This window comes from Palaemon carinicauda, chromosome 27, assembly GCF_036898095.1.
Source record: "Palaemon carinicauda isolate YSFRI2023 chromosome 27, ASM3689809v2, whole genome shotgun sequence".
Classification (NCBI taxonomy): Eukaryota; Metazoa; Arthropoda; class Malacostraca; order Decapoda; family Palaemonidae; genus Palaemon; species Palaemon carinicauda.
The window spans coordinates 14952892-14977891 of record NC_090751.1 but is presented as its reverse complement, the minus strand read 5'-3'; the positions used below and the strand labels follow the sequence as shown (position 1 = coordinate 14977891).

The 25000-nt window shown below is 34.9% G+C and overlaps 1 long non-coding RNA gene across 1 annotated transcript in view; it reads left to right on the top strand.

Annotated features, from left to right (window-relative positions):
• The window catches only part of LOC137621105 (uncharacterized), a 211368-nt gene extending 192108 nt beyond the window's left edge, over positions 1 to 19260 (top strand). The window contains exon 3 of the long non-coding RNA XR_011040121.1: positions 19208 to 19260. This is a non-coding gene — a long non-coding RNA (uncharacterized lncRNA). The remainder of the gene's footprint in view (positions 1 to 19207) is intronic.
• Positions 19261 to 25000: the final 5740 nt, after the last annotated feature.

The following is a 25000-nucleotide window of genomic DNA, read 5'->3' as shown; positions in this document are numbered from 1 at the left end:
TGGGTCCTTGAATGGGCTGTTCGGTAGTGCAATGCTTGCCTATCTATAGAGTAGTGGAAGGGGTGTCGGTCATAAGGGACCAGTAATTATATGACATGCTTAATTAAGTTCAGCGTCATCTTTTTGGGAATGACATGACTTTTCACACCCAGGCTGGTGAGCAGTATTCGACCGTGGAGTAGCTGAGTGCCATAGCTGTTTGTTTTAGGGTTTGAGGATTTGTTCCTAATTTGAATTGTCAAGTTTTCTAATGAGGTTATTTCTTGTAGCTACCTTCTTTACTTTCCTTACATGCTCCTTAAAAGATAGTGTTTGATCTAATGTAACGCCTAAAAAGACAGGGAAGCTATCATTCTTCAGTTTCGTATCATTTTATGAGATGTTCAACTCCCTTTTTGCCTGTCAGTTTTTAACATGGAAAGCACATACCTATGTTTTGTGTGGTTAGTCATTTAGGAAGTTTTTCTTGTAGGTATTCATTAATGTCTTTCAAAGCATCCGATAATTTGCTATGAATGGTTGTTAATGAATCTGACTGGTTGGCTAGGCACAGATATCTGAACTGTGTTTGATCACTGGTATAGATGTTGAAAAGCATAGGGGCCAACACAGACCCCTGTGGAGGGCCCTTTATCTGTTTTAGGCAAGATCTTCCTGCCCTGGAGCCAGCCTGGTCTAGTGCCATTGTTCTTCAGCTATGGGAGCTCTATGGATCATCACTAATTGTTCGCAGTTAGTATGAGATGCAGAGAAGTTTTGGCCGCTAGTATTATTAGTATTAGTATTATGATTATTATTAATATCAATGATGATTATTGATTTATTAATTATTATTAGTATTATTGATGACTATTGATTTATTAATTATTATTAGTATTACTGATGATGATTAATTTATTCATTATTTGATTATTAATTATTATTGGTTAATTATTGATTATTATTATTTATTATCCTTTATTATTATTATTATTGTTGTTGTTGTTGTTGTTGTTGTTGTTGTTGTTGTTATCATATAAGTAATAAATGAAAAACATAAAATGATTTCAGATCAGTAACAGCATTCAAATAGATCAGGTAAATATAAACTATGATTAATTGATTAAAGGGATAAAGATTTACAAAACGAATGAGCCAAACTTGACTCCTACAGAGGTGGCCCGAATATATATATATATATATATATATATATATATATATATATATATATATATATATATATATATATATATATATATAAATAAATAATATGTATGTGTGTATATATATGTGTATAAATATATTTAAAATTTGTCTGTTAAAACTGTTTCTTAAATATATTAAAATCCTGAAAATCTAAAAATACCCAGAATTAGATAAGATGTCGAGTAACGTTTTTTTTTTTTTTTTTTTTTTTTTTTTTTTTTAACTTAACAGTAAATCTCGGTGCTTTTTAAAAACAGTGCATTCACAAAATATATGGTATATTGTTAGAATATTGTCAAAATCACTGATTTTGAGAATTTCTTTCGTGAAAGGGATAATTTTACGTATAAATTCCCTTATATTAAGTTGTGGAGAATTGTCTCACACAGTTGGAATGGTAATCACGTTTTCAAAGTTAAGCGCAGAGCGGCTTGCATAAATCCACAGTCTATTATCCGCATACACAGCTCAGTAAACATGAAAACTTATGGGGTCTAATACTGAAGGGACCATTAGACTAGCTTTTGAGGGGAATGCCTAAATGATTGTGAAAGAGAAATACGTGGAACATTAGTAACACAACATGAATTTGTCAAAAATAGTTTAACCCTGCTTGGCTTAAGGATAGGCCAATCCCTCTCTTTTCGTTGTTTCCTAATATTGGTTACCCAAATTCATTAGCTATAATTTGTAGCATGGTTATTTTATCTCCTTGAGCTATGATATCATGGAGAAATCGTGATGGGATATTACTGTTATTCTAAACATGAATTCTGTGATAAGGTTGTTTGTTCCAATCGATGATCGGTCGTCCTTTTTTGAAAGTAGGGAATTTGAGTAGCAACTAATAAGGGGATTTATGAATATGAATCCCTTCTTTCCCAGCTAAACTCCTCTCTAACTAGTCTGCATACTATAGTCCATTTCTTTTAGCGATGCATATTTGCACCGACTTGCGGTGGTGCCCTTTTAGCTCGGAAAAGTTTCCTGATCGCTGATTGGTTAGAATTATCTTGTCCAACCAATCAGCGATCCGGAAACTTTTCTGAGCTAAAAGGGCACCTCTGCGAGTAGGTGCAAATATGCATCGCTAAAAGAAATGGACTATAGTTGTTCTTTGATCATCCCTTTCATATCAGTCTCTCTTCTCCCTTTAAGCTTAATTCACTTGACCACTCGCGTAGAAGGACGTTTTAATGTCCTTCCACGTAAAGGGAGAACATCAAGAAGACTGTGGGTAAGAAGTTCTGAGATTTGCAAGATTTACTCAGGTCGGTCGTACTATTTTTTTTTTCTTTTAGGAATTGCTAGATATGACCATGGTTTTGGGCTTTCTTCACATTTTAAAGGCCGCTCGGCTACTGAAGATAACTTTATCTGCGTCAATGAACAAAGCTGAATCTTTCATCCAAACATTTTATAAGTAGAAGAAAGAAAGAGATTTTGGATCTTTAGATTAATTTTATAACGATTTGAATGATATATTTTATTTATTTCTACTCGTGTCTTATTTTTATAAAGCCAAGCTGCGACCATAGGTGAAAATTAAACAAAGCTACAAACCCGAAAGTTCCAAATAGGGAAAGTAGCCCATTACGGAAAATAAGCTTGGAAATAGAGATAAAGTGTAAAAAAGATTTATGAAGAAATTAAACATTTATATGAATGTCAAGGTGATATAGATAAGTAACACACAAACTATTAAATGAGGCTTGATAGTGAACTCATGGACAGTCGCCAAGAAAGTCATTTTCTTCTCCACGTATTAGGTGTTAAATCAAGTAAAGCAGAACATCAGAATGTTAATGTGGGGTTTTAAAAGTTCTGCTGCAGTAGAATTTAGAATAATTGCATGGTTAACATATTTATATTGACACATATACAATAGTGCGTATATATATATATATATATATATATATATACCTATATATATATATATATATATATATATATATATATATATATCTTTTCAGAATTCAAAAGGAGTGAAATCGATAAAATATAAAATAAAACATGAATATCAATCACGGATTTCCATTTTTCGTTACCGCTGAACTTTGATTTCGTGACGCCAAATTAGGATTTCAATCTATTGGCCTCTTTACTTCCAAGCTTTTTAAAGAAATCTTATCCAGGATACGACTTATCAATTATGTCTGTATCTTCCTGCGTAATGGCGATACTACGACCACATCCCTGAGAACGGTTGCTTGAAACCGGAAGTTACCTTTAATGAGCATTATGCCTTGAAATTAGAATTCATGGATTCATGTTTTCATAACTACTGATCTGAATGACTAAAATACTGATAGGTTGGTTTTTGTTTACTTGTATATGGATATTTTGCTTAAACCGATTTTATGTATGTTATTCTCACCTCTGGTTTTAGAGCAATAATATTTTTGAAATAAATACTTTAATTGGACCAAAATCTTGCGAAACCATTGTAACGATTTACGAGCTAAATTGCTTGGTGTGATTCTCTCTCTCTCTCTCTCTCTCTCTCTCTCTCTCTCTCTCTCTCTCTCTCTCTCTCTCTCTCTCTCTCTCTCTCTGAGCGAATGCAGTTCACAGTAACACGTAAACAAATTCAAGAATAAGTTATAAGTAGTCATAAAAACTCTCTTATCGTTTAAACTAATTCGCTCTACCCAAGAGCAAATGAAGTCTTCAAGGATGGATTAGAAAGTCTTTGAGACATCCAAAATCCTTGTAATATGTAACACTCCCTATAGTTAAACGGGATGCTGTGATAACAGATAGATTCTGGGATATGAGATGGATTCAGTAGTATGGGTCAAGGAAGACAGTAATGGGAAATAAATGGTATGGCTTGGTCATAAAGCTGGTAGACTTTCGATTATGATTTTAAAAAATGTCTTTTTATGGTGACGTGAGAAAATTTTTCTATATTGCAAATAGATTTAACGATAACTCCTTGAAATAGTATAGTATATATGTCTGGCAATAAGACGTAGACAGTAATATTGTAAATCTACTCACATGGGAGCCAATTATTCAAGTTTGTCAAGATATGAATCATGAGTTATGTAAGTATAGGGCTATCAGATCACTCATAAATACTCATACGTTAAAAGACCATTCAGTCATACTGAAAGTCGTCGATATTTTAGATGATTTATATGCACGCGAAATATCTCGACATTTGCGGTCATTTGTGTTTTTTACCATTTTCCATCAGCATATACAATACGAATTCTCATTGAATTTTGTATAAAGACATAACTGTAAAAAAAAAATTAGTTCTCTACACGAGTATATATGAGGTCTCTGTACTCGGTCACTAGTATTTCAGATCACCTATTAATAGCCATGATTATGTCATATAATTCTTTATTTGGCTAACTTATACACAAGAGAATATTCATAGCAGAATTTTAATCACTTCAAGAATGTCAGAATATTGATGCATATAACATCAGTATCTTTATTTATAGACAGCAGCGTGTCATAGATGATGATGATGATGATTATTATTATTATTGTTATTATTATTATTATTATTATTATTATTTAAGCTACAACCCTAGTTAAAAAACAGGGTGCTATAAGCCTGAGGGCTCCACCGGAGAAAAATAGCCCTGTGAGGAAAGGAAATAAAAAGAATTATCAGCTATATGAGAAGTAATGAACAAGAACCAAAAATCTTTCAATATCAGTAACAACGTTAAAATACAAGTGTCATAATTAAACTATGAAGAGAGACTTATGTCAGCCCTTTCAACATAAAAGCATTCGCTGCAAGTTTGAACTTCTGAAGGTCCATCGATTCAACTGCGTGATTAGAAAGATCATTCCACAATCTGGTCATAGCTGGAATAAAGCTTATTGAATACTGTATAGTGTTGAGTCTTACGATGGGGAAGGTAAGACTTAGAATTAACTGCATACCTTGTACTACGTTCAGGATGATCCAGTCTCGAAAGATTTGAATGTAAAGGATGGTCAGAATTATGAAAAATCTCGAACTAACTGAACGATGGTGCCAGAGAATAGTATCCAGATCAGGAATAAGAAGTTTAATAGCCCGCAATTTCATGTCCAACAAATTAAGATGAGGATCTGCCGATGAAGACCAGATTGGAGAACAATAAAGGAATAGAAATGCGGATTCTGTTGAGAGAGAAAGTGAACGAATGATAATGAAGTAAATTAACGAAGTAACATCAGTTCTGTAGACAGACTCATTTCTTATTCTACCTGGGTCAGCGGGACTCCAGACCTAGTGGTTCCCTTGAACGTCCCGGAGAGTTTTTGTAACCGTCGGTAGAGAAGAAGGCATTCCCACCACCGTTATAAATATCGTTACCTCTCCAGGGATGGGTCAACCTTGTGAGCGTCTGGGGCGGTGTCTGTGATTTTATATCTGTCTGGTGTCTGTCTGCTGTTTGTTGTGTGCACATTATCCTTTACGGTGTAGGTATTTCAGTTCGTTTTTGTACATATGGTTTCCCTCAGAGCAGATGGTTGGGCAGGTTTTTAATCATCCTTACCCTGTCCACATCTTTTTCTACTACTAAAAACCTTTCAAATTTCCATTAATGTAATCACCTTATAATTTTACAGATTACCTACGGGCCAACCAAGGGAAAGGCCCATGCCAACAACAAGTGTTGGTTAAGGAGACTGCATATGTGTCATATGATCTTATCGTAATGGATGGTCTCTATGCGTTTTGTCTGATAATGTTTGTTTTTTAATTCACAGATTACAAATTTGTCCATGTCTGTTAATATCTCGTTTTACGTAATCTTATGGCAGTGTTTGACTTTTTATGTTCTGTTTTTCAAGGATTTATAGGTGGTATCTCTCTATTTGTCTTGCATTTTTTTCACTCATCTTCTGTCTGTCAGAAATTTTCTTTTGTCTATAGCTGAACTAGTACGTTGATCATTACATATTTCTTGGTAGTGATCCTTTATTTTTTCATAAAATTCAGAACTATATTGAAATATTTTAGAGAAGTCATTTATCTATTAAGTCAAGGTCCTTTTATTAAAGGACCTTGTATTAAGTATTGAATAAATGGAAGGCACAAAAGCTGATATGTTCATGTGTATTCTAATAGTGATCCTTATTCAAGACTACAAGATAGATTAATTTCACCGAGGAATTATGTACGACAATAAAAGGAGTAATGACGACAACGTCAGATCTCGCTCTAGACTCTAGAGGTTTCGAGTGGATATTATCAACAAGACGTATCCTTGTATTTGTTTGATTATTTGAGAAAGTCTCTTTCATATTTTTATAGTTAAAGTTTATTAGGAATTGCACGAATGGTCGGGAAAGGTTATTTGGATCTTTTGCGGAAGAAAGTGAGTAAAGGTTGCGTCTCCTCAGGCGATTATGTGCTACATGTGGTTGGCTAAGAAGGTTTCACCTTCTTCAGCCGGCCGGCTTTCACAATTTATCACCCAGCAAGAATGTTAATCGGTTCCTGAATCAGGATATTCTTAATGATTCTGTAGAAGGGGTTTAGGACTGTAGATTAGCTGTTTGAAATAAAAAGAAAATCATTAAAAAATTTACACGAATTATTTATCATTTGTAATTACTCAAAACATTACGTCCTCAAAACTATTCTCTGGTTTGTTGTAGAGCTTTATTGGAAAGGGCTCTCAGGGAAGATCCTTTAAAAGAAGTCGATTAATGATTCGAGAAAAGAATCCCTTTATAACGTTCTAGACATTTCTTATCGTGTCACCCAATTGATAAAGTCCTTCAGTTTCAACTTTCTTGTTGTGACAGCTTAATTAAAGCAGGAATGTTCGTTTCGATTTCGTTAACATTAAAAAAACTACAGATTTTAATGGCTTGCATTTTTATTAGATTTTTTCTTTAGTGTCTTTTATCAATTGTTCATGTGTAAAGATGGAAATGGCATCGAGGGTTCTCATGTTTTTTTTTTTTTTTACAGTATCAATATCGTTTGATAGCAAGTATATATTACTTAGAGTATTTAGGTTTTCATACGACCATGAATGCATATTTCATATTAACTCCCATTCAGAATTAAATGTATAGTGAAGAATTTAAAAGCTGCACAATTTTAAATGCAGATGAATTACAGATGACAAAGGTAAAAAGTGATGGAGCGGCGAATATAGGTAATGAAAGACAAAAAACAATTAGTGGTAAATGAGTAAAGATAATAGCGGATAACCCAAACAAGCAAAGATGTGAAATGAAAAAAAAAAGTTAATTAGAATATAAAGCAAGCAAAGCTCAAGGGCAAGAAGTTACAGTGGCAAAGGGTACTTAGCTAGAGGCTGGAATGTAGGAAAAAATTAGAATGAAAAGGAAGAGAACGAGGAACATGTAGCCTAGTGTAGGAACATTAAATTCCCCACTTCCTGTAATTTGGGTGGTTATACGCTGGCCTCCTCCTTATGCAGGGTTACTTTTTATAGGGTAAGCCAGAACGGAAAGGTCTAGAATGTTCGAAAGTCACTGTAGAGATCATAGTGTTCGATCGTGTTCGTACCGAATGGTGGGGAAAGTGAGGCAGGTGGAAGATTTCCATTCCTTATGACAAGCCTATGAGAGCTTCATTCAAAGATTTTTTTTATCATATGGATATTCTCTCTCTCTCTCTCTCTCTCTCTCTCTCTCTCCTCTCTCTCTCTCTCTCTCATCTGTAGATATCCGCAGCCGATATCACTAAACTTAATCCTGATTGGCCAAAGTTTATGCCATTTACCAGCTATCAGAGGTTACAATCCAAATGCATCGGCCAATCAAAGCGAGTTGTAATCTTGAATGGTATCGGATCTGATATTGATTGTCAGCTCCAACCAAAAACAGGTTATATGGGATAGCACAAAGCCCTTCACTGGCAGATTTTACTACCGCCAAACTTTGGAATTCTTTTATTGATATTATAAAGAAAAATATATAGATATACCGACACGTTTTGAAAAGCTTATTGGCTGAAAGGGAAGTGATTGACTTTAAAGTCAAAATTTCATATAGCCACTTGAATTTCTTTCTGTCACAAGTTGCTGAATTAATTGGAGCACCCGGGACATCTCAGGAATCGCATTCAGCTGTCACAGAATGCGTTTACACAGGTTACTATTCGACAGGTTCAGACAGAAGTGAGCTGAAGCTTAAATGAGAAGTACATTTATGCTAACAAGACATTCACAGCGAGCATCTCCAGCCGTCTGTGTGGGCGGTCTGATTGTAATCAGTACACTGTATTTATATCCTCCTGAGTGGGCGCAGCTTCACGATTGGTTGGAGGCCATAAAAGCTTTCTTATTCCGATTTTTATGGTTTTACTAACGTAGTCTATGGACTGTGGCCATCGGCAGTGTATTATTGGAGTTTCCTCTCTCAAGCTGATTTAAATGTTCTTTGCTTTCTTTCCATTATTTAGGTTTTATGTATTAATTTAATTTCTGTTCCACACTAATGAATATGTAAAGTTACAACTATTTTTTCATCAAGGATTTTGACCCCTCTTCATTTTTATTTGATATGCACGATAGGTTACTTGTCTTTTTAATCTTATATATATATATTATATTATATATATAGTATATATATACATATATATATATATATATATATGTATTATATATACTATAATAATATATATATATATACATACAATACATATATATATATATATATATATACATACATATATATATATATACACACGCACAAATCATCCTGTAATGTCGAGCTTGTGCTTTGCATCCTTATAGTATTTTGCTCTGAACTAAGAATGAAAACTGGAAAGAAGTGATAATGACAATGCAGATTGAGCAATTAACTAGTGAATTAGCTTTGCAAAAATAAATATAGCGTTATAGAAATGGTCAAACAAAGTATACGAGATGAGAAACAGTGTTCCGTTTCTCATGGAACAGGTTTAAAAACTGTTCAACCTCTAGCGGAACAGCCTAGAGATACCGAGTAATTGGAATGCCAGAGGGAAAGTGGGAACATGTAAAATGTGGAGGCAGTCTTCAAATTGGAGGGTTGGAACTTTGATTGATTGATCTACAGGAATAAGTCACACTGTAGACAGATAGAGGTACAAGCGTACTCAGCTTAAGATGTTAAAGCTGATATATACAGTATATGCACACACATTTATATATATATATATATATATATTATACATGTGTGTGTGTATATATATATACAGTATATATGTTTAATATATATATATATATATATATATATATGTAAATGTACATATATACAAATATATATATATATATATATATACATTGGTTTCGACCTGGTCTTTCATTAGAAGGGGCTAGCGTTCGGATCCCAAGTATGAGGTAGAAATTTATTTCTATTTGAACACGATGTTGTGTTGATATTCATCCATATTGACTCATTAGGGGTAATTTGAATGAATTACTACCAATTGTGTCACGTGGTGGGCCGGGATATCGGGTAAAACTCGCTGATAAGAAACTGATGTCTCGCCAGGTAAATCCTCGGACAGCTGGGTAGCGTCAGGTTCCAATATCTTTTATGGCCTCTCGTGGCATGGTTGGTTTCGACCTGGCCTTTCATTAGAAGGGGCTAGAGTTCGATCCCAAGTATGAGGTAGAAATTTATTTCTATTTGAACACGATGTTGTGTTGATATTCATCCATATATATATATATATATATATATGCATGCCTACGTTTATCTCTCTCTCTCTCTCTCTCTCTCTCTCTATATATATATATATATATATATGTATATATATATATATATATATATAGATAGATAGATAGATATAAATTAATTCGGGATTAAGCTGTATCACTTAAATTGTCAATCATAATGGAAGCCTCTGTGCCGTAAACTAGAACATTAGTCACTAAATATCCCTATTCTGAGGCCTCATCAGCAGCACATTGAATGACCTTACACACACAACGCCCTTCAATCCTTATGTTGTACGTACATACTCTCTCTTCCCCGGATATTACAGTTCCTTTCCTGTACCTATTGACGCTACCTAATCCACACTTTCTTCTCATTTTCAATCCTCGTAACTCTCGATTTATAAGTTATTTTCTAAACCTATTTTTCCTACCTTTTACGTTATTTTCCTCACCTTTCGTTTTTCATTCTTCTCAGAAAACAAAACTATCTTAGAACGCCTTGTTTCGTCATGTCATGTAAATTGCGGTTTTTTCGCTTGTTCTTGTCTCGCCTAGTAGAGTTTGAAAGATGTATGCCGGAATTTCATTAGAATTACATTTTTTTTTAGAAATAAAAAAAAAAACTAGAGGATTTTTAATAAAAATGGTCCAGTGTTTTTAATATCATGTCAGCCATATAATTCATTAATTATGAGTATAAAATGACACTATTGGTCGGCTATTTTTCCTTGTTGGAGCCTTAGGGCGTATAACATCCTACTTTTACAGCTAGGGTTATAGATTATATAGTAATAATAATAATAATGATAATTATAATAATAATAATAATATATCCTTGTGAATCTTGACCGGTTTAATCTATTTGGAAGACATTGTCAAGAAGAATTATACAGTAATAGAAATTTTTCAATATACATTACATGTATATTACATTACATTCAAAATAAACTAAAAAAAATTATGGGAAAAAAAGCGGAATATCTAGCCATCTAGGTTGGGAGATCCCGGATCCCTTCAAGGTGATAAATGTGTTCTTAAAATTACTTACTGTATATCTGCGCTGATAAGCTGAAATAGATTATTTATAATCAAGAATGAACAAAAACTTGAAGGTCAAAGAGCTCAAAGGTCTATGAAGCACCTGAATAACCAAAAATAAGTGACTTTATCTGTGGTTTGTAGAAAATCAGACTTCGTACACTAATTGAAGAATTGCCTTCATAGTTTTTTGCTTTATGCAAAAGATGTCACCGCTTTTTCACTGTCCATGATTAATGCAAACTATTGAAACTTTCATTAAGATTCTTATTATCTCATCACTGTTTTCTCATGGTCAACTAAAGATCCACGAATTCATTAGATTCTGTTTACCCATACTTAAGATATCCTCGTGGGTGTACGTAATAACGTGTGTGTGTATATACAGTATATATATATATATATATATGCGTGTGTGTGTATATATATATATATATATATAGTGTGTGCGTATCTCTGAGGACTTTGGCCTTTAGTGAACTAGCAACGGCTAAGGATTATATATATATATATATATATATATCATCAGACATTACTAGTCCTCTGCAGAACAAAGGTCCTTTCACCTGCGTCAGTTTATGGTCTTTTTGTGCCATTCCACTCACGCAACTTTCTTAGTTTGTCAATCCATCGTCTCCTCTTTTATCCCCTGCTTCTTTTACAATATTCAGGGACCCACTCTGTGATTCTCAATGTCCACCTATTGTCTGTCATTCTCATTTTATGCCCCGCCCATATCCACTTCTTTTTTTACATGTTGTTATAATATCCTCTACATTAATTTGCTCTCGTATCCATGTTGCTCTTTTTCTGTTTCTTAGCGTTGCTTCAAGTTTCTGATGCATATGTTAATACAGGTAGGACCATCTCATTGATACTTTTATTTTTAGAGAAAGGGGCATTTTACATTTCATAATCTTATTTTGTTTATATTATTCTCTCCATCCCATGCTTATCCTACTTTTAATTTCGGTCTTGTGTTCTGTAGAAACACTGTCTGTTCTAAGTACGCATATTCATTAACGATCTCTAGAGGCTCGTCCATAACTCTTAATTTGTTGTCTCTGCATTTCAGTGAATATGATCTTAGTTTTACTCATATTCATTTTCAGTTCTACGTTTCTGCCTTTTTTATTCAAATCTTCTATCATCTTTAGTAATTCATCCTTCCATGATTCACTAAACAAAACTATGTCATCTGCAAATTTCAAGTTGGTAAGGTATTTCCCATTAATATTAATTCCTACATTATACCAATATAAATTCTTAAAATCTTCTTCTAGGCATGCTGTGAATAATTTAGGTGAGATGTGGTCTCCGTTTAACTCATTTCTCAATCAGAACCTTCTGGGATTGCTGTACTCTCTCTCTCTCTCTCTCTCTCTCTCTCTCTCTCTCTCTCTCTCTCTCTCTCTCTCTCTCTCTATATATATATATATATATATATATGTATATATATATATATCTTCAAGTGCTCTAACATGAGATTCTTCTATTCCTTGCTTTTGAAGGACTTTCATTACTGCTGACGTTTTGACAGAATCAAAAGCTTTCTGATAGTCTATAAAAGCCATACATAATGGTTTGTCATACTATGTTGATTTTTACATTAGTTGGTTAATTACATGGAAATTGTCAGTAGTTGAATACCCACTTCTAAAGCATACCTGCTCTCTTGGTTAATTAAAGTCTAGCTACCTTTCTATTCAGCCTAATAAGATTTTTTTTTATTTTATTTTATATATTACCTAGAGTAAACTTATTGAGCAGTAATTTTTCAGGACTGTTGTGTCTCCCTATTTGTGAATTAGTATGATAATTTTTTTTCCAAGCTGTAGGTATACAGCAATTCTTGCAGACATATGGTGTAGCGTTCAGTGAGTTGTAGTACTATGAAATCTCTGCCATCTATTATTAAATCAATTGTTAGGCCATCTTCATCTACTGCTTAGCCTCTTTTCATGCTTTTTAATGCTTCCTTTACTTCTCCTACAGTTACGTGTGGTACTGGCTCATGTGTATCATTATTCCTATTGGTGAAGTTATTTCTGATATCACTATTGTATAGCATTGTATAAAAATCCTCTGCAATTTTTATCACTCCATCTCTATAGTGGATAATATTTCCATTTTCATCCTTTAAAGAAAACATCTGCTGGCACCCTGTTCCATGACTTCTTTTCATCAATTTGATGCTTTTTCCTTCGTTTAGTGTTTCCTCAATTTGGGTCTGAACGTGTTTACGAAGTTTTGGGTTTTTTTACTTTGTTTATTGTCTTGGATCATTCTTCTAAGTCTATTTCATCGTTCTTGGATTTTACCCTCGTTTTCAATCTTTTCTTTATTACGTTTTTGGTCTTTTCTGATAGTTTTCCTTGATCTTGTTTAGGAACTGTTCCACTTGTTTCTTGTTTTGATTCCAATACAATTTTTTTTTGAATTACTGTTCATTTCTTCTTAACTTGCTTCCGTTTCATCATGTAGTTGTGAGTACCTATTTTGTATTGTTAAATTAAGCTCATCAGATTTCTCTCTTATTACAGGAGTATTTTTTTCTTAAAATTAATCTCTCTCTCTCTCTCTCTCTCTCTCTCTCTCTCTCTCTCTCTGTCGTTTTCGAATGATTTTATAACTTGTTCCAAGTTACACGACATTGACTGGTCATGTTCAGGGTAATAATCATTGAGATTTTAGTGTTTATTTTTATACCATCTCTCTCTCTCTCTCTCTCTCTCTCTCTCTCTCTCTCTCCTTAGATCTAAACAAATCTTGCTTCTCACCATTCTATGATCTCTTGACTTTAATATTTTTAACACTGTTACATCTTTTAACTAAATTGACTTGTTCTCTGAGAATGAAATCTATTTCATTTTTTGTTTCGTCATTTGAGCTTCTCCATGTCCGTTTTTAATGCTCCTTTTTATAAAAGAAGGTGTTTATGATTTTAAAATTGTTTCTTTCAGCAAATTCTAGAAGCATGTCTCCTCTGTCATTCCTTGTACCTACTTCAAATTTATCTACTACTGATTCTCCTCTCTTCTTTTGACCTACTTTAGCATCGTAATCACCAACAACAAATGTTTTTCATTTTTTTTTTTTCATAGATATCTCCAGATTTCCTAAAATGTTCCTATCGCTTCCTCCGTATGGGTTTTTGTTGGTGCATACGTTTAAATGATCTTCAGTTTATACTTCTTATTTAGTTTGAAAATTAATCCTGTAATTCTATCACTAGAACTAAAAAGTTCTTCTATGTCACCTCCAAGATTTTTATTAATAAAAAAGCCCAATCTGCTTCTTTTGTTGCTTTCATGTCGTCTGAAGCAAAATATATGACCCTCTTTGAATTCTATATAGGATTCCCCAATTCTTCTAATTTCACTGAATCCTATTATAGTATATCCCAATTTATTTATTTCGTTCTTCTAGTAACACGGCAAGATATTTTTCCCTAAACAGGGTCCTGACTATTATAGTATATCCCAATTTATTTATTTCAGTTCTTCTAGTAACACGGCAAGATATTTTCCCCTAAACAGGGTCCTGACTATTATAGTATATCCCAATTTATTTATTTCGTTCTTCTAGTAACACATACATACATATACCAAAGGCACTTCCCCCAATTTTGGGGGGTAGCCGACATCAACAAGAAACAAAACAAAAAAGGAGACCTCTACTCTCTACGTTCCTCCAGCCTAACCAGGGACTCAGCTGAGTTCAGCTGGTACTGCTAGGGTGCCACAGCCCAACCTCCCACATTTCCACCACAGATGAAGCTTCATACTGCTGAGTCCCCTACTGCTTCTACCTCCGCGGTCATCTAAGGCACCGGAGGAAGCAGCAGGGCCTACCGGAACTGCGTCACAATCTAGTAACACGGCAAGATATTTTTTCCCTTAACAGGTTCCTGACGTTTTATGTTGCAAGGTTCAATTTCCAAAGGTGGCCTGTTCTAATCCAAAGATTTTTAGCACTCACTGCAGTGGAATGTAGCTTCCCGCCATCTTGGGCAGATGTTCCGCTGTCGCGAGGGACTGGGGCCAGAAACGGGATTGTGATATACAGTACATGTCTTGGTTTTGTCCAGTTATCATCACCACCCAAGCCACTGCGTATTGGTGATGGTGGGAGAATTTCGTCTCGTCTTTTTTCGTCTGATCACTCAGAGCAAACCAACCTATTATGGGTTGATCTGGCTAGTACTGCTTTGGTATTATATTTGTATGTGCATAGTTTGTTTACTGTGGCAACAGCAATAAGTTGTAATAAGCGTTTGTGCCTTTTTCAAAATACACACCCTCTCTCTCTCTCTCTCATACATACATACATACATACATACATACATACATACATATATATATATATATATATATGTGTGTGTGTGTGTGTGTGTGTGTGTGTGTGTGTTTAGGTCTCTGTATGGATGTATGTGTTTATGCGCAAACTTATAAACCTGCACTTACGAAACTGAAAGAAGTTTGTTTAAAAAGACGCATGCGTATTACTTATTTGGATTCCCCGAGAACCCGATGACCACCAGTTAAAACTAGCGTTTGTCGGATCTTGACTTGGTTGCCCCGTGGAAGACGTTCTTTTTTTTTTAACAGCAAATGATACATGAATAAAAGTCAATCTCTTGCTATGAATTACAGTTACTAATTTAATGTGCTAATACTCTCTCTCTCTCTCTCTCTCTCTCTCTCTCTCTCTCTCTCTCTCTCTCTCAAGAACTTTAATATTCTCCGTGATGATAAAATAGAAACTATGTAATTTCGAAGTATTTGTTCACTTTCGAATTCCTTTTAGTGACTGATCTTTTTACCGGCATTTTAATCCTTCCCTTTTTAAAATTAACCACTGTTCATTGCACCATCTTCTGGTCATATTTCATTTTATCTTTGTAAGGAAGACTTAGCATAGTGAATAAAATGGTGAATTCATTTTATTGGTAAAGGCATAGTACTGACCTATAATTATAGATATCTGAGAGAGAGAGAGAGAGAGAGAGAGAGAGAGAGAGAGAGAGAGAGAAACTTACTGAATGTACAAAAAAATTCTAATGAAAAACTCTTCGTTAATGGGGGAAAACCAGTCGTTTTTGAGGAAGAAGTGATGCAGAATTTCTCTTATTTTCCGGAATCTCCTGGTAGACCGGTCTAGGGGTACAGCTTCCCCAGGAATATGCCAGATACTGCCGCCTGAGAGTTATGGGGTCCTTTGACTGGCCAGACAGTACTACATTGGATCCTTCTCTCTGGTTGCGGTTCACTTAGCCTTTGCCTACACATACATAGAATATTCTGGCCAATTCTTTACAGATTCTCCTCTGTCCCTCATACACCTGACAACACTGAGATTACCAAACAATTATTCTTCTCTCAAAGGGTTAACTACTGCACTGTAATTGGTCAGTGGGTACTTTCCTCCTGGTAAGGATAGAAGTGACTTTATCTATGGTAAGCAGCTCTTATAGGTGGAGGACACCCCAAAATCAATTCTTTGTTCTCTAGTCTTGGGTAGTGCCATAACCTCGGTACTATGGTCTTCCAATGTGTTGGGTTAGAGTTCTCTTGCTTGAGGGTACACTCGGGCACACTATTCTATCTAATTTCCCTTCCTCTTGTTTTGTTTTAAAGTTTATATATTTTATATAGGAAACATTTATTTCAATGTTGTGCTACTGTTCTTGAAATATTTTATTTTTCCTTGTTTCCTTTCCTCACGGGGCTATTTTCCCTGTTGGAGCCCTTGGGCTTATAGCATGCTGCTTTTTCAACTGGGGTTGTAGCTTAGCACGTAATAATAATAATAATAATAATAATAATAATGATAATAATAATAATCGGACACTCATACTTCTTACCTGATGAACCAACGTACGGGATAGTTCCATGATGTGCACAGTAGCTATTACCTAATTGAGGGTCCTTGCAGCGATCCTTCGTCCCCAGGATGTACTTGCTTCATATTCTTCTTCTTTTTCTATGTTCTTGCTTCATGTCTTCCGTCTTGCTGCCCAACCTCATCTAATTTTAACCTCACGATGTAACAGGCCGTTAAATCGGTGGAACTTCAGAAGGTCAAAGATGCAACGAATGTTTTTATGTTAAACAGGTTGGCGTAAGTGTCTCTTCATAGTTTATATATGACCGATCTATTTTAACGTTGTTACTGATCTTAAGATATTTTGCAATTTTTTATTCATTACTTCTCACATATAATTTGTCTATTTCCTTTACTCAATGGGCTATTTTTGTTGTTGGAGCCCTTGGGCTTGTAGCATCCTGCTTTTCCAACTAGGCTTGTAGCTTAGCTAGTAATAGTAATGATAATAGTATCCTAGATGCATATGGATGCTGAATGGCCTAACCAGTCCCAGTGCCAGGTTATATAGCCCAAATCCAATCCTACCTGTAGAACGTGTTGTCGTCTAAAGACGCTCGTAGTGGTTTTATTTACGTAGTTTACCTTGAGAAAGATGGTCCAGTTTGCCAGTGGCACGGGAAATTTCAGCCCCTAGGGGGTTAACGTTGCTAACTGGGACTTGAAGGCCTGTGAGTGCGTGTGTACAGACGTTGTGGTACGCCTTTTCGGTAGATCTATTGTTGCGATTCGAATTTGTTATTCTTTTATTTTATATCCGCTACTGTCGTTTATTTAGTTATCCTACGTTCATCTACATTTTCACATTGATATCCAATGCAAATAAAGTAAAGATAACAATTATGAAATTATAAAGAAAAAAAAAACCTTTACATCAAGATTTTTTCTTTTTTTTTGTGAAAGATAACATACACATCGCTCTCAATGTTTCTTTTTCATAATATGAGTATGATGACAAATCTCTGGCTCAGTTAATATGTCAACCTATTCGGCAAGGCCTTCCTAAACACAAAACTGACCATCTTTTTCGACTGAATTGAGACTGACCATTAAGTCCAATTAACGACGGAAAGCCTTCCAAAGTAAGGACTTCAATTCCGATGTGATTTATCTGATGGCCTACTTACCTGCGTAACCATAGCTACAAGCTTACGGGTCTTCGACCAGTAAGGATTTTCATAGGCATTTTCTCTCTCTCTCTCTCTCTCTCTCTCTCTCTCTCTCTCATAGGCTTATTATCTATTTCTCATATAGGTTTTTATCTGTCTCTCATAGGTTTTATCTCCCTTTATCTCTCATAGGCTTTTTATCGGTCTCTCATATGAGTTATTATCTCCCTCTCATAGGTCTTATCTCCCTCAATCTATTAGGTTTTTTACCTCTCTCGTGGGTTTTTTATCTCATAGGTTTTTATCTCTCTCTCTCTCTCTCTCTCTCTCTCTCTCTCTCTCTCTAAATACTAAATACTATCCTTTCCTCGTCGTGATCTTTTCAATTAGTTACAGTGGGCAGTTTAGCAACAGGTGATTCTCTCTCTCTCTCTCTCTCCTCTCTCTCTCTCTCTCTCATTTTTTCCTGTTCTCTATTAAACTTTGCTCTATTTTAGATATCATTCCTGTATGAACCGAAACTTATGAGAATGATATCTTAAATATATTTTTGTTTTATAAACCTTATATAATTCTATAGCGCTAAACGACGGATAGTCCAAAGACTTGGGCTTCGGCCTTAAGTCTCAAAGAATATTATCATCGGATAACGACTTCTTGATTCTGATCTCCCTTCAGTGTTGAAACTTTTCTGGCTCTCCTTTGTTTCCACCAGTCCTGCCATGGCTAGATAACGACACCAGGTTACTCATTCCGAGACGTCGAGGACTATAGTATTTGTTCAACAGTCCGTCGATTAGTCAGTCATTACCTGTCCCTTCAAACTTTTAAGAGATTGTTAAATAGAAACTCGGGAAATATTCTTAATAAATCTCGAGATATTTTCCTTATGCTTCAACGTGTAAGTCGATACAAATATTTCACAATTCGGTGGGATTTAATTTGTTATTTTGATTCTTAAACATCTTTTCTCTGGTATGTGATGAACATTTTGGTTTAGATTCTATTCGCATAACACCATCTGAACGACATATGGCCGCCAACGTAAATTGAGAATTGCCGATGTTGCATTTGAGATTCTCCCCTCCAAAAATTATTTATAGAGGTCCTTTTTTCATCCATTTATAGAGGTCCTTTTTTCATCCTATATTTACCATAGGCGGACCTACAGACATATTTCTATATCAGACATATTTCTACATTAGCCATATTTTGCATCACTTGCAATAATTTCTGTAATTTATTTGCATCCATAGTTTAATACGTAAAAAAGATATACATGTTTTTCTAACTTATCATCCGTAGTTCAATTATAATCCTTTGTTAATTTTTTTTCAGGTCAAGAATCCTTTCGAGAACTTCAAATGACGTGTCCGCCTAGTTACGGTAAGGTAAGTGTTACTCAAGCTTTCAGTGCATGTGATGACAGTGTTTTTTTTTTTTTTGGTACAAAGTAAACGGCCATTACTTACTTGGTTGTGTTCACTGAAGAATTTTTTATTTTATTTTCTTGAGTTTTTAGGTTTCCATTGATTGAAGATAATTTTAAGCCATAAGCCATATATATATATATACAGTATATATATATATATATATATATAATTGTATCTATTTATATATTATATATATATGTATATATATATGTATATGTATATATATATATATATATATATAAAATATATATAAAGAGTTTTAAATGTAAGAAGAGATTTCAAAGAACTAAACAAAGTAGAATCCTTTGTCAGTCTCCATGACTGTGAGACAGATACCGCAGAGGAGATAAGTTTTTCTTGACACACAAGAAAACATTTGCTATTTAGAACCAGCTGTAGATCTGGAGTATATTTGCCATATTAACTAGTTGGTGATGTAATTAGGGAGTAAAAATTGCAGGGAATGTGTGTTTCTGAGAGAGAGAGAGAGAGAGAGAGAGAGAGAGAGAGAGAGAGAGAGAGTATTCTGTGATAGGAAAAAGGATCTCATGTACATAGTCACTCAGCTGGAAAATTACGATCCAAATTCAATCCAGATGGTGAACGTGTGACCTGACCTTCGACTTATGTACTTATATTTTCTTTCTCGTATCGACGCCTGTGTCAAATACAAGTATTTCCGCATACGTACTGATACGTTTTTTACAAACAAGATATGAATGAGAATTAAAGAATGTCAGCAGTACTCAGCATAACATGATACTGTTTTGAAGACAGTTGCTCCTGGCGTAGCAAGTTTTATTACCTTGTCCATTACTGCGTTGAAGTCTGTGTAATCCAGACAATTTATGTTGACGGCAATGATTTATTTATTTACCGCTTAAATAAGCTTCATTTTCTCGGTATTTAACTGACTTAATAAGGTAAATAGAAGAACATTGGAACCTACTTTTTGGACGATTATTGGCAGTAAGATAACCAGTTATGGCCCCGAAATTTATTTCAACAAAAAACCGGTTATGGCCACGGGTATGAAAGATAAATGTTCCCTCATAAAAAGACGGAGATGCTAAAACACTGCATTACTGCCCTTTTAGGAAGTGTAGATGAAGTGCACTGTTTGGACGTAATTTATGACTGAAACGTCGTAAATATTAGAGTTGTAATGATTGGTTTCATAACATATGATGTGTGATCAGTGAAGGTAGAGATGATTTATTTAGACAGTGGTCATCTGTATATGTATTTTTATATATGTATCTATACGTACACATATCCATGCAATTATGCTTTTATATGTATATATATATATATATATATATATATACCGTACAGATTATATATATACAGTATAAATTTACGATATATTTACAGTATATGCATATATATATATACAGTATATATATATATATATATATATATGTATATATATATATGTATACAGTATACTGTATGTATATGTATATATGTATGTATTATTACAGTATATATATGTATATGTATATATATATATATATATATATTTGTATATACAGTATATACACACATATATAAATATGCATGTATGTGTTTATGTACAATATGTATGGATTTATTTATGTATGTGTATGCTTTGTTAAGAAATAACATAAGACTTAAACCAATGCACTTCCATTCCCTTAAGATAAGTGAATGACCTGAGTAGGTGTGTTATGCAGTTTTCAAACCTCGGCAACACAGACGCAGAATAAATCCTATAGTAAGGAGAGGTCTTCGTATGTGTCCCGACTTTGTCTAATTCCTCCAAGCTGATGCTCAGAAAGCTGGAAATTGTGTATTCATGATATTGAGTGCAATATATTTGAAAGGCTAATCATAATCAACTTCTTCATCTATGACGGAAATGAGATGTCTCAAGTTACGCAATCTTCGGGTTTAGCTGACGGAGGTAATTTCTTGATATCCCCCATTAGAAATAAAGTAAGATTTTATTGATTTTTCAAATTTGAGTAGAGAGGTAAGACTACAGTCCATTTCTTTTAGCGAGGCAGATTTGCACCGACTCGCAGCGGTGCCCTTTTAGCTCGGAAAAGTTTCCTGATCGCTGATTGGTTAGGATTATCTCGTCCAACCAATCAGCGATCAGGAAACTTTTCCGAGCTAAAAGGGCACCGCTGCGAGTCGGTGCAAATCTGCATCGCTAAAAGAAATAGACTATAGTCTTCATATGAGAGAACTTGACCCCTAAACAACTTCTGTTCAGTGAACTATTCCCTAAAAAGTCTAATTTAAGTTTCCCAGTTTCACATTGTTGGCAATATTGATTATAACGGCAACGGGTTAGAATTTGCATGCCTTTAAAGGTCAAATGACGCATTTTTTTAAGGAGTAATTTGCGAAACAGATTTTTTTTTTTAGAGAGTCAAGCTCTATCATATGAAACTAGTCTTACATATCTGGTCCAATTTAGAAAATGATGGATATCAATAGATGACCTTATCCCCTGGCTAAGCTCCATGATTGCGCAAATTGAGATGTCTCATTTCCGTTATGGATGAAAAAGTTTATTTTGATAAACTATTCAAATACTTTGTACTCAATGTCGTGAATAAACCTTTTCCAGCTCTCTGACTATAAGTGAACTAAGCTAGACATCAGAAACAGCTTTACCAGCAAAGTTCAAATTTACTGACTGAGTGGAATTTAAGTGACGATAACCTGTCTGTGAATGGGCCAATTATACTCGTCTGAATAATTTCTTACTATCTGTATACAATATGGTTATAGCCTGACTTCAGATAGGGTGAGTTAAACTGGATCGTTAGATTTGGACTAGCTGAGTCGAGTGGGTGACGATACCCTATGTAGGTATAGCTGTGTGACGGGCCGAGAGAAGGTTGTGAACTCAAAGGCAGTGTGAAAGCAACTGAGTTAATTTGTTATAGAACGCTCTCCTTTATATACAAAACCTCAAGGCAACAGGAAATTACATGTTCTAGAAACAGACAATGTTACATAGGAGAAACGTAGACATGTTTATTCTGGTTCTTTTTAGTGCGAGGGAAGAGCGAAGATACAAGCATAATATATACAAAATGAATTATGTACGATCGTGTGACACACGGTTGGTACAGTTGTACCTGTATGGCCAAAGTTAGGTATGCAGAAAGTAGTAAAGGTTGTCCGAAAATGGCCTCAAATATCTGAGACTTGGAACTTTAGCTTTACAAGTGGGATTTAAATCGAACTTAGGGATTTGGATAAACGGGATTTTATATATATTACGCTAACACAGACAATAGCATGTCCGTGTATGTAGGATTACCGTGTCATTGAACAGGGCTGTTGTAAAATTAGTTTGCCTATACTTCATCAGTTGATCAGAGTGGAACGTAGTAATGTCTATTGACCGTTTAAATAGACGGTGACGATTAAATAGCAGTATGGATGGGATGGATGTGATAAAGTAATTTAATATATACGTTTTTTGAGACTCAACCGATACAATGCTATTAGAATCTAGTTATCAGGCCCCGAAATGATAGAATGTTGCAAGGAATTGTGGAATGATGTTCCTAATCAGGCAGTGGAATTGGCTGGACCTGAGAAGTTATACTTGCACCGATGATTTTTTTTTCTTTTTTTTTTTTTTTCTTTTTGCTGAGCAGGGTAACAGGAGTCTGTATTCATAGCTTATATATGGCATATCTATTTTTACGTTGTTGCTGATCTTAAGACATTTACTCTTCATATATAGTTCATTTTCCTTCTTGGAGCCCTTGGGTTTACAGTATCCCTACTTATCCAACTAGGGTTGTAGTTAGCTTGTAATAATAATAATTATATGATGATGATAATGAACCACAGGTTTCATGCGTTCCACTGGATTTTCTCGTTTCTCTTTCTTCCCTTCTGGAAAATGCGTTTATTTTCGAGTTAGGATTTTTTCTGGGGTGGCGGGGTCGAACCCACCCCTCATTCGTATTATTGAATTAGGTGGAAACAAATGGCAATACTTTAATCCGAACGACGACTGAATTAGAGCAACAAGGTTTATGGCTCCCTGAAATGCAGGTGTTATTATTTTCCTGTGATTTTTTTTTCTAAGGATTCCTATAGGAATTGCGTCCTCTGATAACCTTTTATGATTTCCAATACTACATGGAAATGTCCCTCTTAATCTTGTTGAAACTTCTGCAGCGTTACCTTCAATTCCTTTACCCGAGTCTAGGCTTACCATTTTTAACCTCTTGCTTTGTACAATGCTTATCTTCATTGATGTATCGTAGTGAAACTTATATGGTCAAGAAGACTGTTATCGTTAATTCCTTTTATCATTGAGGGTATCAGTGTTTTGTTTTTGATGTATAGTATCGGAGACTTAAACGTTGAATAATGACAAAAAGAATAATGATTATTCCCTTTTTATTTACATAATCAGAAAAAGAAAGACTAAATTTGTTAATTGTTACCTAAAGTCAGTCACAACAACGCGAAAGAGAGAGAGAGAGAGAGAGAGAGAGAGAGAGAGAGAGAGAAAGCTGGTTTCTATTGCTCTCCCTCTCTCTCTCTCTCTTATATGGACAGCGAATATGAGATGAAATCACAAAAGCGTAAAGGTTCGATATATTGTCTGTTTCCACCATTTGCCCTCGCATTGAGTCCGGTCGTGGAATCTGTTCATTGAAATCTCTCTCTCTCTCTCTCTCTCTCTCTCTCTCTCTCTCTCCAAACTGGTGGCCGATTATTTCGTCACACATTTTCTTATTCCAGCTAGCTGTGTGCTCTGGTAACTCTGCTTTAAGTACGTGTAATGAATGTTCGTATGTCATTATTATCCTGTCTTAACTAAAACGTCGCTCACAATTGGCTGACGAAGGTAATTATCCACTCGCATCTCCAGCTAATTGTTTTATTCTTAGTAGCGGTTGGCTGTTGCACTCGGAGTGGAAGCCTGTTTTTTTTTTTTTTTTTTTTTTTTTTTTTTTCTCATATTAATTTTAAGTCTTGTATATTTGCACAGAGAATCGATAAATTGTGTCAGGTCATCTTACTGGAATTTAGATATATCTCAGATTGTCTGGAATGTATACACAGAATGAGACGGTCTCTCTTGCGTTTGTGTATATGTATGGGTGTGTGTGTATGAGAGAGAGAGAGAGAGAGAGAGATGTTCAGGCATTACTTGAGAAGGTTAAAAGGATGGTCAAATATATGTGCTATCTATTGAGTGAAAACGATTGGAGTCAATATCTGAAATGGGAAAGATGTAGAAATTATAACATCCTTGTGAGCTAAGGATGGGGAGTTTGTGGGACCTTATAGGTATATCTGCCGAGTCATCAGGAGCCATTGCCTGTCCCCTCCTGGTCCCAGCTTGGATGGAGAGGGGGCTTTAGCACTGATTATATACATATATGGGCAGTCTCTAGGGGATTATGTTGCTTGCTAGGGCAATATCACTGACCCTTACCTCTACCATTCATGAGAGGCCTTGAGATAGAGAAATGGTTGGAAATAAATTTCATATGTCTGTTGAGAGAGTGAAACGTTCACATTTAATCACATGAAATGCGAGATGAGCTAGCTGGGACCCGAGCATGTCGTAAGTGGTGTCTTGTAAAGAAATAGGATTTGTTACCAATGTGTAATAACTCTAAAATTATTTGAGAAGATAAAGATGAAAATTAAAATTAGATTGAAAGCCTATTATTCTTTG